We start from the raw sequence: 16,439 nt of genomic DNA, 5'->3' as shown, positions 1-16,439 counted from the left end.
AGGGGAGGGCTTTCCATAGCACTTTGTCCAAAGCCATCCTGGATGCCTCCTATTTTCTGCTACCTTGTTTCTTGCCAGACCCTACTGCCTCTTCTCTTGCTTGGATTTGGTGACTCATACACTGATGCCACTCTGGGCTTCTGCTTGTGCCACTCAGCCTGGTGACCTACCCACTTCCCCTCATTTCTGATCTTAACTCCTATCCCATTTCCAGCTTTACCATTCCCAGGTGGTCCCTGACCCCTTCAAACATCCAGCCTTTCATAAGGAATAAGTTCCAGTCCTAATGGCTGACAGTTACCATCTCCATCTGTGTGTTCATCTATGAAATCGTAGCCCCCAAATGCTGTGGAATTTTTAATAACTAAGGGTAAATTGCTCCGTGGAAAGAGCACCAAACTAGCAGGCAGGAAACATGGGTTCTACACCTTCATTCTTAATTCTTCAACCAATAGTTTTTTGAGCACTTACTTCGTGTGAGTCACTGACCCAGCTCTGCTACTAATTAAATGTGAGGGCTGGGAGATGTCACTTCGCCTCTTTTTTTTTTTTCCTGGACTAAATGAACTTGAAGGCTATTTTAGCTTGTGCTCTTCTAGAAGCGGACCCTGAGACAAGGATTCAGAGGAGTTGTGGTCAGATGTTTTGTAGCACGTCCTCCAGTGGTGATGTGTTTGGTGTTTTTTCTCATGATTAGACTGGAGTTACAGGTTTGGGGGAGAAAGACCATAGAGGTAAAGTGCAGTTCTCATTACATCATATCAAGTGTACAAACTATCAACATGACATCACTATTAATGTTGACGTTGACCACCAGGCTGAGATAGTGTTTGTCAGATTTCTCTACCATAAAGCTGCTCCTTCCTCCCGCCCTGCCCTGCCTTTCCATACTCTTCTCTTTGTAAGGACATTACTATATATGGCCGACACTTAAGGAGTAGGGAGATATACTCTACCTCCTAAAGGGCGGAGTATCTACATAAATTACTTGGAATTCTTCTGCACAGGGACATTTGTCTCTTCTTCCCCACTTACCTATTTATCTATTCAATCATTTATATCATGAGTATGGACTCATGAATATATGGGTTATAATCCAGTAGTACTTTATTTTGTTACTCGAATTGTTCTAGCTTTGGCTACTGGGAGCTCTTTCAGTTCTTAGTTCCCTGACCAGGGATCGAACGTGTGCCCCCTTCAGTGGAAGCGCAGTCTTAACCGCTGGACCGCCAGGGAAGTCCCTGACTCCTTGTCCTTTTGCCATACCCCTTGTGTGTGTGTGTGTGTGTGTGTGTGTGTGTGTGTTTAGCACTACCTTACCTTCTGACACTACAAGATGCTCTAGGCTTATTTTGTATATTCCCTGCCCCAGCTCTAGAAACAGCCATTTCTGCAAAGAGCCTGGGTGCCTTTTTTTTTTTTTTTTAATTAGAAAATGGTATTAGAAACCAATATCTAGGCACTAGGTGTGTTCATTGTTACTAGTTCATCATTGCTTCTAAGCATTCTCAGCTGATGGAGCAAGGAAACGTGTGTATACTAACCAATGTATATCTACATATCTATAAATAGTTCTATATGTATTCATCTATATCTATATTAAGCTAAACATATCTCCATACTGATGTCTCCAAGTCTAATCCAGTACCACAAGGATTATTCTAGCCTTCTCCTCTTGCTTGTCTGGAACCTTCCCCTCTAATGGTGAGAAACCTGGCTTCCATGATCTGCCATCTATTTGCTTAATTGCTCATGTCCAGGACACACGTACAGCAGCATTAGAATTGTTAACCTCTACCCTCCATGGGAAACCACTTTATCAACCAGAATGTGCTGCTTATACACAGTTTCTTTTGTTTTTAGTCTTATAGTATCCACTCCTTTCCACAGTTACTTAGGAACTTACCTTTTTTCCCACCCCCTTCAGTGAAGTTATTTCATACATTTGTAATGTAGTTAGATCCTTTTGTCACAGTCTGTATTCCATCTTGGGATCCCTTGACCTCCTAAATGACTTTTAAAGGAAATTTGCACACATTAAGCTCCCTCTGTATGCTATAAAGTTCTATGGGTTTTTTTGTTTTTTTTTTTTTGAGAATTTGTCATAAGATTTATTCACCCAGATGGGAAATATTTTTACAGAGGTATTCATCATAATCTTGTTTGTAAGAGCAAAACATTTTTGAAAAAAATATCCATTAATAGCCAAACAAACAGATTTTGATGCATTTATGTTATGGAATATTATGCAGATAAAAATATGGAACGCTTCACGAATTTGCGTGTCATCCTTGCACAGGGGCCATGCTAATCTTCTCTGTATCGTTCCAATTTTAGTATATGTGCTGCCGAAGCAAGCACAGTTCTATGGGTTTTGACAAATGCATAGCATCATGTATCCGCCAGTATAGTATCACACAAAATAGTTTCACTGACGTAAAAATCCCCTGTGCTTCTCTTGTTCAACCCTCCCCCTTCCTCAAACCCCTGGCAACCGCTGATCTATTTACTATCTCTACAGTTTTGCCTTCTCCAGAATGTCATATAAATGGAACCATACCGTATGTAGCCTTTTCAGACTGGGTACTTGCACTTAGCAATATGCATTTAAGATTCATCCATATTTTTTGTGTGGTTTGATAGCACATTCCTTTTTATCACCGAAGGACCTCTTGGTTGCCCCACTTTTTGGTGATTATAAATAAAGCTGCTATAAACATTTGCATGCAGGTTTTTATGTGGACATAACTTTCAAATCAGTTGGGTAAATACCTAGAAGCACAATTGCTATATTGTGTGGTAAGACTACGTTTAGCTTTATAAGAAATTGCCAAATAGCCTTCCAAAGTGGCTAGAGTTTCTGTTGTTCCACATCCTTGCCAGCAATTGGTGTTGACATATTTGTGGATTTTAGGATTCTAATAGGTGTCTATTGGTATCCTATTGTTAAATATAATCTTTGGTAGATTCTTTGGCATTATTTCTCCTACTCTGACATTTTATATTACCTTCCCCTTGGGGACTTACATCTGGGCTTTTTGGTATCATTTATGTCATAAGCTTCTCACTTTCTCCACGTTTCTTGGTAGAAAAAGAGCTAGCTGCAGCCTTGGAGACAGCTTTAAGTGCATTGCTGATATGGATGCTATATCATTTCTCTGTAATGAAATGGGGTGTCTAAAACTAGTACTTCCTCACTCACATCCTTCAAACAGCACAGTTTTGAAGGTGTAAGTCCAAGTTTTTGCTGGCAATTGACTGGCCTGAGCTATGATGCCCAGAGAACAGAATTGCTCCAGGAACTAAAATACGGTTGACGTAAAACAACTTCTGAGCCCTTTCCTATTCATTTCTGCCAGGAATTCAAAACTCTGTCTTGACGCAAACTCATGATACAAGTCAGTAGCCCCCTGCCCACATGTAGCTGGGCAAACGCTTGGTGCTTAGGCAGACTCTGAGGCCTCACCACTTCTCCTGTCATCTTTCTTTCTGACCAGCTGCCCGCATCCACGTGGCAGTCTGGGTCCCACTTAGTTATATTTTTATTATAAAATAAAACACAGAAATGCACACAAAACAAATGTATAGATTAGTGACTTATTATAAGGTCACACCTTCACAACTACCATCCAGGTGGAGAAGTAGTACTTTGTGAGCCACTCCATGCCCACGATCCTGATTTTTATAGTAATACTTTCCGCACACTTCTTTATGGCTTCATTATACAAGTGTGCATCCTTAGACACTCTAGTCTAGACTTGCTCGTTAAAAAATTATTGATTCATCTTTTAAACCTCTTTTAATCTACAGGTCCCCTTTTCATCGCTTTCTTTTCCTTATATGTTACCTATTGAAGAACATGGACAATCTGACCTATAGAGTTTCCCACAATTTGAATTTTGTTGATGACACATTCACGGTGCATTTCAACATGTATCCTGTCCCCAGCTTTTCTTGAAAATAGTCACCTGGATTCAGAGGTTTGACCGGACTTAAGCTGGATTTCTTTTGCAAGACTATAAGCAGTGCTGAGGTCTTTCTTCAGGAGATACACAGCATCTGATTGTGTCTCTTTTTGCAATATTAGCACCTGTTGATTCTCATTGTCTGAATCAGTTACTTCTTTGAGAGTTGCAAAATAGTGATAATATAATTCTGTCATTTTATTTGCATTTATTAGTTGGTTGGAATAACTTTACAAAGAAATGCTTCCATGATGTACTATTTGGTTACCTAGTGGTACAGTTTGTATAGGAAAAGCAGGATATACATTTGATTCTTTCCCTTTATTTTTCAGATGATTTTTAAATTTCATATTTAGTTTCCAGGTGGTGAATTTGTTCACCTGATATCCTCCAAAGTGGCTAGTTTTAAAATATCACTATAAATTAAAATATTTAAACATACTTTATGGGTTTTAATCTATTACATTAAAAAATAATTGTGGTCAAATACACATAACATAAAATTTACCATTTTAGCCATGGTTAAGTGTGCAGTTCTGTGACATTAAGTCTCCATTGCATTCTTCTACTTATTGAAGCTCAAACTGTCTCATCTGTTCCATTAAAAAAAAAAAAATCGTTAAATATTTCTTAGTCCAGAGCCTTTTGAATGAAATTAGGAGAACCCTATTCTCAAATTTGCTTTCCTCTTGCGTCCCTACTTTCCAATCAGCCCAAGCAAACATGAGCCAAAGTGAGAAGTGAAACACCCCACTGCACAGATGCTGTCTGCAGTGTCACAAGTTATGACTCACGTTTAGCCTGGAGATTGTCACCAGAGTCAGCAGGAGGAGACAGGCTAAGTGTGCCAAGGTTGAGGTTTTAAAATTAATGCAGTTTAAATATTGATGATGTTTAAATCTGAGCTGAATCTCTCCTATCTTACATATATGCTTTATTAAAATTCATCACTGGATTTTTAATGTATGAAAATGTTTGAGTTGCAAATACTTGAACATTTTTTTTAATTGGAAAATATGTGCATATAGAGCTTTCCCTTTTGAACTTTAACCCAGACTTCAGCAGCTGAATAGACAGCTGCAGAAAACTTGCACAATACAGTTGAATGGACAAGTTGTCCTAACCTTTATCCATTTCTCCCCTTTTGAGTCAATTGATTCCCTATTTTTATTTCCCCCTATTTTCCTTCTGGGTTTGCCCACTCAGTTGGACAAATAGTTGGGAATCCAACCTATAAGTGTACAGGGAAGCATTACGAGTTTCTTTTCTAAAGTCTATAGGAAAAATTTCCATAAAGAAATCAAAGCTCATAATGAAATGAATTTCAGAAAAGTAAGAGCCCTTGTATAACTGTGCTGGGTGTAAGGAAACCCTGCATCAGGCACCATCCCAAAATGCTTTAAAAATTACAATACACCCAAGTACCCCAATGCTGTGAAACCACTGTCTTAAGAAGTACAGGACAATGACAGGAGATTGATGACCATGTCAAGTAAAATGGTATTTCCAAGACTATTTATTAAAAACAAAGAATAAATAAAAATGAATAATTCATTCATTTGACAAGTATTTCTGAAGTGCCAATTAAATAAAAGCCCTGTGCCCAGTGCTGGGAATATGACTGTGAAAGATCCTCATGGATCCAATGGTTGCAAGGCAGAAGCTACTGATGTCAAGAACTGTGAAGGTTCTAAAATGAATAAAGCAAATGTGGTATATACACACACACACACACACACACACACACACACACACACACAAGGGGATACTATTCAGCCATAAAAAAGAAGGAAATCTTGCCATTTGTGACAACATGGATGGACCTTGAGGGCATTATGCTAAGTGAAGTAAGTCAGAGAAAGACAAATAATGTATGATATCACTTATATGTAGAATCTAAACAATAACAACAACAACAATGACAGCAACAAACCCCGCAAAAAAACCCCCAAACTCATAGAAAAAGAGATCAGATTTTGGTTGCCAGAGACATGGGTGGGGGCAGGGGGAATTAGATGAAAGTGGTCAAAAGGTACAAACTTCCAGTTATAAGATAAATAAGTACTAGGGATGTAATGTACAGCATGATGACTATAGTTAACACTGCTGTACGGTATATTTCTAAGTTGCTAAGGGAGTAGATCTTAAATGTTCTCATCACAAGGGAAAATTTGTTTTTGTAATTATATAAGGTGGTAGATGTTAATTAAACTTATTGCGGTCATCATTTCACACTATATGCAAGTCAAGTCATTATGCTGTACACTGTAAACTTATATAACACTGTATGTCAATTACATCTCAATAAAACTGAAAAAGAATAAACACTTTTATTTTTAAAATAAACTGTGAAGGATCTTGAGATTCTACCCCATTAACTTGCCACAGTTTCCGGGATGCTGGCAAGAGACATGTGACTTCTGGGTCAAAGGTAAAGGATTTTATTACTCATGGTGCAGCAAGCCGACTTGCTCCCCAGGTCTGATGAGGCTGATGTGGATGGGCGGTTACAGGAGAAGAACTCTAAGGTTAGGGAACTTGAATCTTTTATAATAGATGGTAAGTAAACATACTTGCCCTTTGCTGTGGAGGGAGATACCATCTCTATCTTCCAAGCCTCTTAGCTATACAAACATCCATGAAAAGACAGTCCGGAACAAGCCAAGGCCGGTCTAGATCAGCCAACAGGCAATTACTCACAGACGTGTGGATGAGCCTTGCCAAGACCTGCAGGGTTGCCTAGCTGGCCTCTGGCTGACCCCAGACATGTGAGCAATGAACACTGTTGTATATCACTGAGGTTCTGTGGTTCCTTGTTAAACAGCATTATTGTAGCAATAAACAACTGATACCATCACCAATGGCTTCTTAATTCCAAAATCTAATTTATGTTTCCCCCTGTAGCCAGAGCTCTCCTTCTGAAATACAGATCTTATTAGAGCACTTTCCTGTCGAAAAGCCTTCAACTACCAACTGCAACCCAGATATGGAATCCAAAGTCCTTGCTGGTCTGGTTCCCATTTTCATTTCCAATTTCATCCTTCACCTTTCTTCCCCCTGCCATCCTCCTTCTTGCTTTTGGCATTCCACTCACATAGACCACAAAATGTCTCTGCACTTAAAAAAAAATTCTTCAGAGCACTTTTTAAGATTACAAAAGTTAGTTACTCATTTTAGTAAACCTGAGAAGTACAGAAAAGTACAAAGAGCAACCTTCCCCCCAGGACTTTTTGCATATATGGTGTATGCTAATATCAGACAATTTAAAAAAATTGTCACTAGGCGCGAAGGTATTTTCTATTTAGAAAATTTGGAGAAATTTAAAAAAAAACACTGCCACCAGCATTAATAATATTAAAAGACAAATGAAACTTAAGTAATTACAGTATCTCTGATAGGCAATGGGTTAATATATTTACCACATAAATAATTCAAACAAATCAATTAGAAAGTGTATATACACTAATAAAAAAGGTAAAGAATAGGAGCAGGCAATTCCTGAATAACTACAAATGGCCAAAACCCAAACCAAAACAAAAGAAAAACATGTTCAACTTTGAAAGGTACAAATTAAAACAACAGTGATCCACAATTTTTTGCTTATAAGTTTAGCCAAGTTCAAAATAATAAATCTGATTGCTAGCAAGTATATAACTCTCATATACTTCTGGTGTATGTGTAAATTGTTATAATCTTTCTAGAGGGCAATATAGCACTGTTTCACCAAAGACTATAAGATTCTGACTCTTTGATCCTACAATTCTACTTCTGGGAATTTATCTTAAAGAACTAATCAGATATGTGTGTGTAGAAGTATGGTCACTGCCAGGCTGTGTAATAGAAAGCAAGTAGAAACAGTATGGTATTGGCATAAAAACAGACACATAGACCAATGGAACAGAATCAAGAGCCCAGAAATGAACCCAAGCATATACGGACAACTAATTTTTGACAAGGGTGCCAAGAATATACAATGAGAAAGGATAGTCTCTTCAATAAATGGTGTTGGGAAAACTAGATATCTACATGCAAAACAATGAAATTGGACCCCTATCTTACAACATATGCAATAATCAACTCAAAATGGACTAAAAACTTAAACATAAGACTTGAAACTGTAAAACTTCTAGAGGAAAACATAGGGAGAAAGCTGCTTGATATTGGCCTTGGCAGTGATTTTTTGGATATGACATTAAAAGTTCAGGCAACAAAAGCAAAAGTAAACAAGTGGGACTACATCAAACTAAAAATCTTCCTCACAGCAAAGGAAATAACCAATCAAATGGAAAGGCAACCTGCAGATTGGAAGAGAATACTCACCAACCATATATCTGATAATGAGTTAATATCCAAAAAAAAAAGGAACTCATACAATTCAACATCAAAAAACCAATCTGATTTAAAAATGGGCAAAGGACCTGAATAGACATTTTCCCAAAGAGGACATACAAATGGCCAACAAGTACATGAAAAGGTGCTTACCATCATTAATCATCAGGGAAATGCAAATCAAAACCACAGTGAGCTATATCACCTCACACCTGTTAGGTTGGCTATTATCAAAAAGATAAGAGATAACAAGTGTTGGCGAGGATGTGGAGGAAAAAGAACACTTACTTGCACACTGTTGGTGGGAATGTAAACTGGTACAGCCACCATGAAAACAGTATGCAGGTTCCTCAAAAAATTAAAAATAGAACTATCATACAATCCAGTAATCCCATTACTGGGTATATAGCCAAAGGCAATGAAATCAGTATCTTATAGAGATATCTGCACTCTCATGTTCATTGCAGCATTATTCACAATAGCCAAGATATGGAAACAATGTGTCCACTGATTGATGAATGGATAAAGAAGATGTAGTATATATATTGATATATATATATATACAATGGATTATCATTCAGCCTTCAAAAAGGAGATCCTGCCATTTTGAAAACAAGGATGAACCTGGAAGACATCATGCTAAGTGAAATAAGCCAGACACAGAACGAAAAATACTGCATGATCTCACTTATATGTGGAATCTAAAAAAAGTTGAATTCATAGAAGCAGATAATAGAATGGTGGTTACCAGGGGCAGAAAGTTGAGGGAAATGGGGAGATGTTGGTCAAAGGGTACCAAGTAGCAGTTATGTAGGATGAATAAGTTCTAGAGATCTACTGTACAGCGATGGGGACTGTAGTTAATGATACTGTATTGTATACTGGAAACTTGCTAAGAGAGTAGATATCAGGTGCTTTCACCACACACACACACACACCACATATAACACACACACACAAATGGAAATTATGTGAGGAGATGGGTATGTTAATTCGTTTGGCTGTGGTAATCATTTCACTATTTATATGTGTATCAAACATCATGTTGTAGATCTTAATATGTACAATTTTTATTAAAAAACAAAGCAAATAGAAATGACAAAATTCCCAATAATAGGAAATTGACTAAATTAATTATGGTATATTCAAGCAATGGGTTGCTATATGACAATTAAAATAGTAAAGTAGAGCTATATTTATTTATTGACATGGAAAGATGTATAGATATGTTGTTAAGTGAGAAAAGTAGGATACAGAATTGAATGTTTCATATGGTCACCCGTCTATATATCCAGGTGAATACAATATTTCTTTATTGTATATTATAATTTATTATATATATCATTAATATGTATAATTTCTTTAAAGAATACACCAAGATATGATGAGTGATTATCTCTGAGTGGTGGGATTTTGTTATTTTTTTTCTTTTTAAAAATTTTCACTTTTTAATTTATCTAAAATGAAATATGGATTACTTGTATATTTAATTAGGAAATAATAGAGGATTGAGTAGTGTTTTCTTTTAGTTATTTTCAATTATATTTTCTTACATTTATTGTATATACTTGTAGCCAACACAGTAGGAAATAAGTTCAAAATGCTGTTGGTTGTGCTTTTCATGGGCTCCATACATCAGGCCACTTCATAATTACTCTCAAGTTGAAAATCTTTAGCACTTCCTTCACTGGGTCCTTGGACGGCAGCCTGGTCAGGGAAACCTGGATCTCTATGAGGGGCTTTCAAGGCTCCCAAGTATGGCGCCTTTTCAGAGATTCTTAATTTGACTTGGATCAAGCATAGTTCATTTGACAATATTTTAGAATGACGAGTTTGCTTGTTGGGGGGAAGATTTCAATGTAAAATGGCATGGATGCCAAAGGCTTAAATAAATAGGATTTGCCGTGGGAAAATTCTTTTTTTTTAAGTTTCTTTTTTTTTAATTTTAATTTTATTGGCATATAGTTGATTTACAATGTTGTGTTAGTTTCAGGTGTACAGCAAAGTGATTCAGTTATACATGTACATATACTCATTCTTTTTCAGATTCTTTTCCCATATAGGTTATTACAGAGCACTGAGTATAGTTCCCTGTGCTATACAGCAGGTCCTTGTTGGTTATCTATTTTATATATAGTAGTGCATGTATGTTAATCCCAACCTCCTGATTTATCACCCCCCACCCCCACGTTTCCCCTTTGGTCACCATAAGTTTGTTTTTGATATCTGTAAGACTGTTTCTGTTTTGTAAGTAAGTTCATTTGTATCATTTTTAAAATTAGATTCCACATATGAGTGATATCATATGATATTTGTCTTTCTCTAACTCACTTCACCTAGTATGATAATTTCTAAGTCCATCCATGTTGCTGCAAATGGCATTATTTCATTCTTTTTTCCGGCTGAGTAATGTTCCATTGTATATATGTACCACCTCTTCTTTATCCATTCCTCTGTTGATGGACATTTAGGTTGCTTCTATGTCTTGGCTATTGTAAATATTGCTGCAGTGGACACTGGGGTGCAGGTATCTTTTTGGATTATGGTTTTCTCAGGATATATGCCCAGGAGTGGGATTGCTGGATCATATGGTAGTTCTATTTTTAGTTTTTTAAGGAACCTACATACTGTTCTCCATAGTGGTTGTACCAATTTACATTCCCACCAACAGTGTAGGAGCATTCACCATGGGAAAATTCTGATGTCCTTCTTTCCTAGAAACCATACTCTTTACCTTCTTATAGTTCCTGTATTATTTTATCTATTACTACATAACGAATTATTCTAAAACTTAATGGCTTAAAACAACAATAATTATTTATCATCTCTTATGGTTTTTGTGGGTCAGGGATTCAGACAGGGGACAGCAGAGACAGTTTGTCTCTGCTCCACAGTGTCTAGGCCTCAGCTGGGAAGACTCCATGACTGGGAGCTGGAAACATCCAAAGGCTCACTCACGCACTCACATATCTAGTGGCTGATGATGGCTGTCAGCCAGAATACCTACACTTCGCCTCCTCAGATGGTTCACATAGCATGGTGGCTGGATTCCAAGAGCGAGTATCCAGAAAGAGAGAGAGTACAGAGCCAAAGCTGTATCCTTTTTATGACCCAGGCTTGGAAGTCACATTAGCATCATTTCCACCATATTCCATTGGTTGGATCGGTCATGAACCACCACCTAGATTCCAGAGGAGGGAACAGAGACCCCACTTCTTGGTGGGAGGGATGTCAAAGTCACATTGAAAAAAGAGCATGTGGGATGGGATCCGTCAGTTGATGCAGCCATATTGGCCACATACAATCTGTCACTCTTCCCAAATTTCTACAGGAACTCTCTTGGATCTTGGATCTACATTTGTAAAAAAGAAATCCAAACCTCAGAGGACTTTCTTTTCTTTCTTCGTTCCCTTCCACTCTCCCTCCCTCCCTTTTGTCCTTCCATCCTCTCAGTTATAAACAGCACAACCATCAGTGAGTTATTGTTTCACAGTATGATATCTTGCCAGCAGGGTCATTTTGATGGTCTGTCTGGCGCTCCCTAAATAATTTTATTTTTGCTATGTTTACATTTTATTTTCCACATTGCCAGAAGAAGGCTGTCTTTCCAGTCTTTTGATATGTCTTATCCAATTATTTTTCAAGAAAGATTGTATAACATTAAGAACATTAGAATTGGATCAATGTTTTTATTTACCAAGTATTTTAACATACTCACTATGTGTCAGGCACTGTTCCAAGCAGGCCCTTTACAATATTAACTTGCTTAATCCTCATAACATGATTCTCAACTTGTAGACGAGAAAACTGAGGCACAGAGAAGTTAAGTAACTTGCCACAAAGCTAAACATGGCAGAACCAGGTGTTGAAACCAGGGCACCTGCCTTCCAAATCTATATTCTTTTTAAAAAAATTTTTTATTGAAGTATAGTTGATTTACAGTGTTGTGTTAATTTCTGCTGTACAGCAAAGTTATACAGTTATACATATATTTACATCTTTTTAAAAAATATTCTTTTCCATTATGGTTTATCATAGGATATTGAAATAGTTCTCTGTGCTATACAGTAGGACCTTGTTGTTTATCCATTCTATATATAATAGTTTGCATCTGCTAACGTCCCACTCCATCTTTCCCCCAACCCCCAACCCCTGGGCAACCACCAGTCTGTTCTCTATGTCCGTGCAAATCTATATTCTCAACCAGCGTGTTATATTGCCTCTCCATCATCATTTTACTCCATCGGCCCTTGTTAACTTGAACCATAAGGAATAGATAGTCTCAAGAAAAAAAATATGAACTCTCAGATGTATGAAATACTGGAAAGCTAGGGAAATATGCCTGGAACGGTATACCCCACAGGCTACCCCCGGGCTAGTCTTACCACCCCGAACAGTTCTCTGCCTCAGAGTGACTGACTGGGACAAAGAACAGTAGTTTGCTACATCTGCTGTGGTGAAATATACAAGAAGTGCAAAGCATTGTTTAGAGGGACTTCCTCACATCTCACAGTCAAAGGACTTCTGAGAAGTGAACAAAATTCTGCAGACATCAGGCCTCTGACTTTTACCGCTGCAAAGTAATCTCCCCCGAACAGCCTCTCCCAACAATATCAGGTTTCCTCAGCTGAGTATTTAGGAGACTGCCGGCAAGTCTAATCACCTGGGACATCTTAACAACTGAAGTCACATTTGATGGAAAAACTCATGAAGAAGCTGTGGGTGACGGAGGGCATCTTGTCAGAAGTCTGGCTCCAAATACGCGTGATGCCACATATTTGGAATTCTGTGAGGAGAATGCAGAAATAGTTCAAGAAAAGTAGCAGAGAGGTTTATCTGATTCTTTGAATACAGTGTTTTCAAAGGAGAAACAAGTTCTCCATGAGCTGAAAAGCACCATCTATTCAAAACAGTAAATGAAGTATTGTTATTGGTATAAACAAAGATATAAAATAGATCCTCTGGCAGACGTTCAGGAAACCAGGGGCAAAAGGGAGCAAAGAAAGAAGAACCGAAAGAGAGAGAAAGCTTAGACAAATAAGCAGTTTTGTCTTGAACATTGGCCAGGGAAAGCTGGGTAATGAAGGATTAAAAACAAAACAAAAAGGGAACAGGGTAAGGAAAGTACTACGAGGAGTAAATGGCTGGTGACGTGGTCCATATAAATGAAAAGATCCAGATCTTGTTGGGGGTGGTGTTGGGGGCATGGGGACAGCCGGCCGGGGTCAAACTCCGGGTTAAAAAAAAAAAAAATTGCAAGTAAATGAGCAGAAGGGAAAAGATGAATAAGGAGCAAGAATAGAAAGAGGAAAGGAAGCACATTTAACAGGAAACCAACCAAAATAGACAAGTACAGACAGTGTCACCGGAAGGGCGAGGGGGACAAGGGGCCATTAACACTAGGCAAGCAGAAAATTCGGGAAGAGACGGTTTTAAATATTCAAAAATGCAGGCCTTTCAAATTACCTGCCAATTCTATCTCTGTGAATTATAGAGGATGGAAGCTCTGGATGTTGTCACAAGAATGATTAGCTCCTATGATTTTCCATCCCAGAAGTCAGCTGTTTTTCAAGGCCACTGGGCAGGATCGTGATGCCCAGGTTTTTAAGTGCTCCAAAAGCTTAGGGTGGCAGTCAGTGGGGCAGGGAGAGGAGGGGATATGCGAGGCCCTGAGGAAGGTATTGGGAAGGATGGCTGGGCTGCTTGCCAAGAACCGCTGACCACCTGGCTGCAAATGTCACAGTAGGGGGCCAAGTCTTGCCTGGTCTCAGCGAACTTCCTCCCCTACTGCTAGAGCTGTTCGATGTCCATCTGTTGGTGCAGCCTTCCCAAAGCTTGAGGACAAATTCTGGCCTTCGCCTGGACTATGTCAGGAGCCCTGGCCCCATGTGCTGGGACCCAGAAACAGGGCAACCTTGCTGTTAATGTCGTCTGGATCTTTTTGTCTCCCTAACTGGAAGCCACAGTTCTACTCTCTCCTGGTCTTGGATTTGTGCTCTGAATTTAAGGCCCTGCCTTGGACATCCGTCTGGTTCCTAAAAGCCTTTCAGGCTGGGGGCCTTGCTGTAGCCTTGACTGGCTAATCACAGAATCCAGAGTACTGCCCAAATCACTTCCCAGGGACTGGCCCCAGTGGAGGCAGATGATGACTGTCACCCACTGCCCGTCTGTCCTCTTGGCTCTCTAGGCATCACCTATGCCTGATTCCCATCACTTGCTCTGAGCACCTTTAGGGACATTTTGTTCACCCAGGTGTGTCCTTCCTAATGCTGCCAAGATCACACAGTCAGCTGTGCTTTGCCATGGCTGTCAGAGGCCACGGGCTTTCTGCTATATTGGACTGTTCTCCTCCTAGAAGCTGGGTCGTGGCCCATGTCCCTGCAGCTGAGACTGTCCCCATTGGCCTCTGTGCCATTCCAGGGAAGGAAGGGGTAGTTTGAGATGTCAGTCCTTCCCAGCCTTCCCCCATCTTACTGCAGCCAACCTAGTCATTCCCAGATGGCTTCTTAAAAAACAAAAAGAGGAAAAAAAAATATTAGAATATACATAGTAAATAAATAAATAGTTCATTTCAGCATCCTCAAAAATATTTTACTAATAGGGTTTTTTAAATAAATTTATTTATTTATTTATTTTTGGCTGCATTGGGTCTTCGTTGCTACGTGCGGGCTTTCTCTAGTTGCGGCGAGCGGGGGCTGCTCTTTGTTGTGGTGCGCGGGCTTCTCATTGTGGTGGCTTCTCTTGTTGTGGAGCACCGGCTCTAGGCGTGCAGGCTTCAGTAGTTGGGGCACGCGGGCTCAGTAGTTGTGGCGCACGGGCTTAGTTGCTCCATGGCATGTGGGATCTTCCCGGACCAGGGCTCGAACCCGTGTCCCCTGCATTGGCAGGCGGATTCTTAACCACTGCACCACCAGGGAAGTCCCACTAATAGGGTTTTATATTTACCTACACGAGAGCCAAGAAGAGACTAGGAAAAACACATTTATTTATTTTCATCAATATTTTGTAATTGAAGTATAATTGATTTACAATGTTGTGTTAATTTCTGCTATACAGCAAAGTGATTCAGTTATATATATATATATATATATATATATATATATATATATATATATACACACACACATTCTTTTTAAAATATTCCTTTTCCATTATGGTTTATCATAAGATATTGAATATAGTTCCCTGTGCTATACGGTAGGATCTTGTTGTTTATCCTTTCTATATGTAAGAGCTTACGTCTACTAACCTCAAACTCCCAGTCTATCCCTCCCTCACGCCTCCCCCTCTTGGCAGCCACAGGTTTGTTCTCTATGTCTGTGAGTCTGCTTCTGTTTTGTAGGTAGGTTCATTTGTGTCATAGTTTAGATTCCACGTGTAAGTGATATCATATGGTATTTGTCTTTCTCTTTCAGACTTACTTCACTTAGTATGATCATCTCTAGTTGCATCCATGTTGCTGCAAATGGCATTTTTTCGGAAAAACATGCTTAGAATCCAGGGATGTGGCAGATGCTGTCAGTGCCCTACACACAGCCCCTTGGCGCTCACTTTTCTAATATGAGACTCAGGCTCCCTCCAGCGAGCACCTGTGACTCAGCCTGTGCACGTTCTCTCAGCCTTGGGCAGGGCAGGGCTGGGCAGGCAGGAAATGCCAGAGCGTTAACACCCCTGCGAGCAGCCCTCAGCCAGAGATGGAGTTGAGGATAAATACTCTGGCTTCCTTTCTTCATTGTGAGGAGGTAACTAGACACCCCCAAAGTGTGTCCTGCGCTGTCTTCCCAGAGTTCCCCAGCAGGACGGAGGCTCAGGTGCCCATAACTGTAACCCGCTCAACAACTGACACTTTTTGTCTCCCTTCTCTTCCCCAAGTCACTTTCTCACTCTCCTACTGATGTTTCCTGAGATCATCTTCCCCCTGCTCCCCAAATTTGTGCTCAAATTCTTGTCTTGGGGTCTGCTTCTGGGGGAGTCCAAACTAAGGCAAGAGATTGCATATTCAAGGTTAAGGATTTAAGTGTTTTCCTGAGAAGGCATACCTGATTTGAACACTAGCATAATAATGTATAATAATATACTTTCTATAATGTATTATTAGAGGAAAAAATACCAAAGTCCCCTGTGCACAGCACTTCTTCCTACCTG

The 16,439-nt window shown here is 39.3% G+C and overlaps 1 long non-coding RNA gene and 1 other non-coding gene across 2 annotated transcripts in view; one reads left to right on the top strand and one right to left on the bottom strand.

Annotated features, from left to right (window-relative positions):
- LOC132356944 (uncharacterized) overlaps positions 1-16,439 on the top strand; it is a 170,872-nt gene that overhangs the window by 71,536 nt on the left and 82,897 nt on the right. The window lies entirely within an intron of this gene.
- Positions 2,255-2,361, bottom strand: LOC132358074 (U6 spliceosomal RNA). The gene has a single exon (XR_009500427.1). It is a non-coding gene; the product is annotated as a U6 spliceosomal RNA (small nuclear RNA).

The sequence above is a fragment of the Balaenoptera ricei genome, chromosome X (genome assembly GCF_028023285.1).
Source record: "Balaenoptera ricei isolate mBalRic1 chromosome X, mBalRic1.hap2, whole genome shotgun sequence".
Classification (NCBI taxonomy): Eukaryota; Metazoa; Chordata; class Mammalia; order Artiodactyla; family Balaenopteridae; genus Balaenoptera; species Balaenoptera ricei.
Note: the sequence above shows the minus strand (reverse complement) of the source record. Positions and strands in the feature narration are given on the sequence as shown.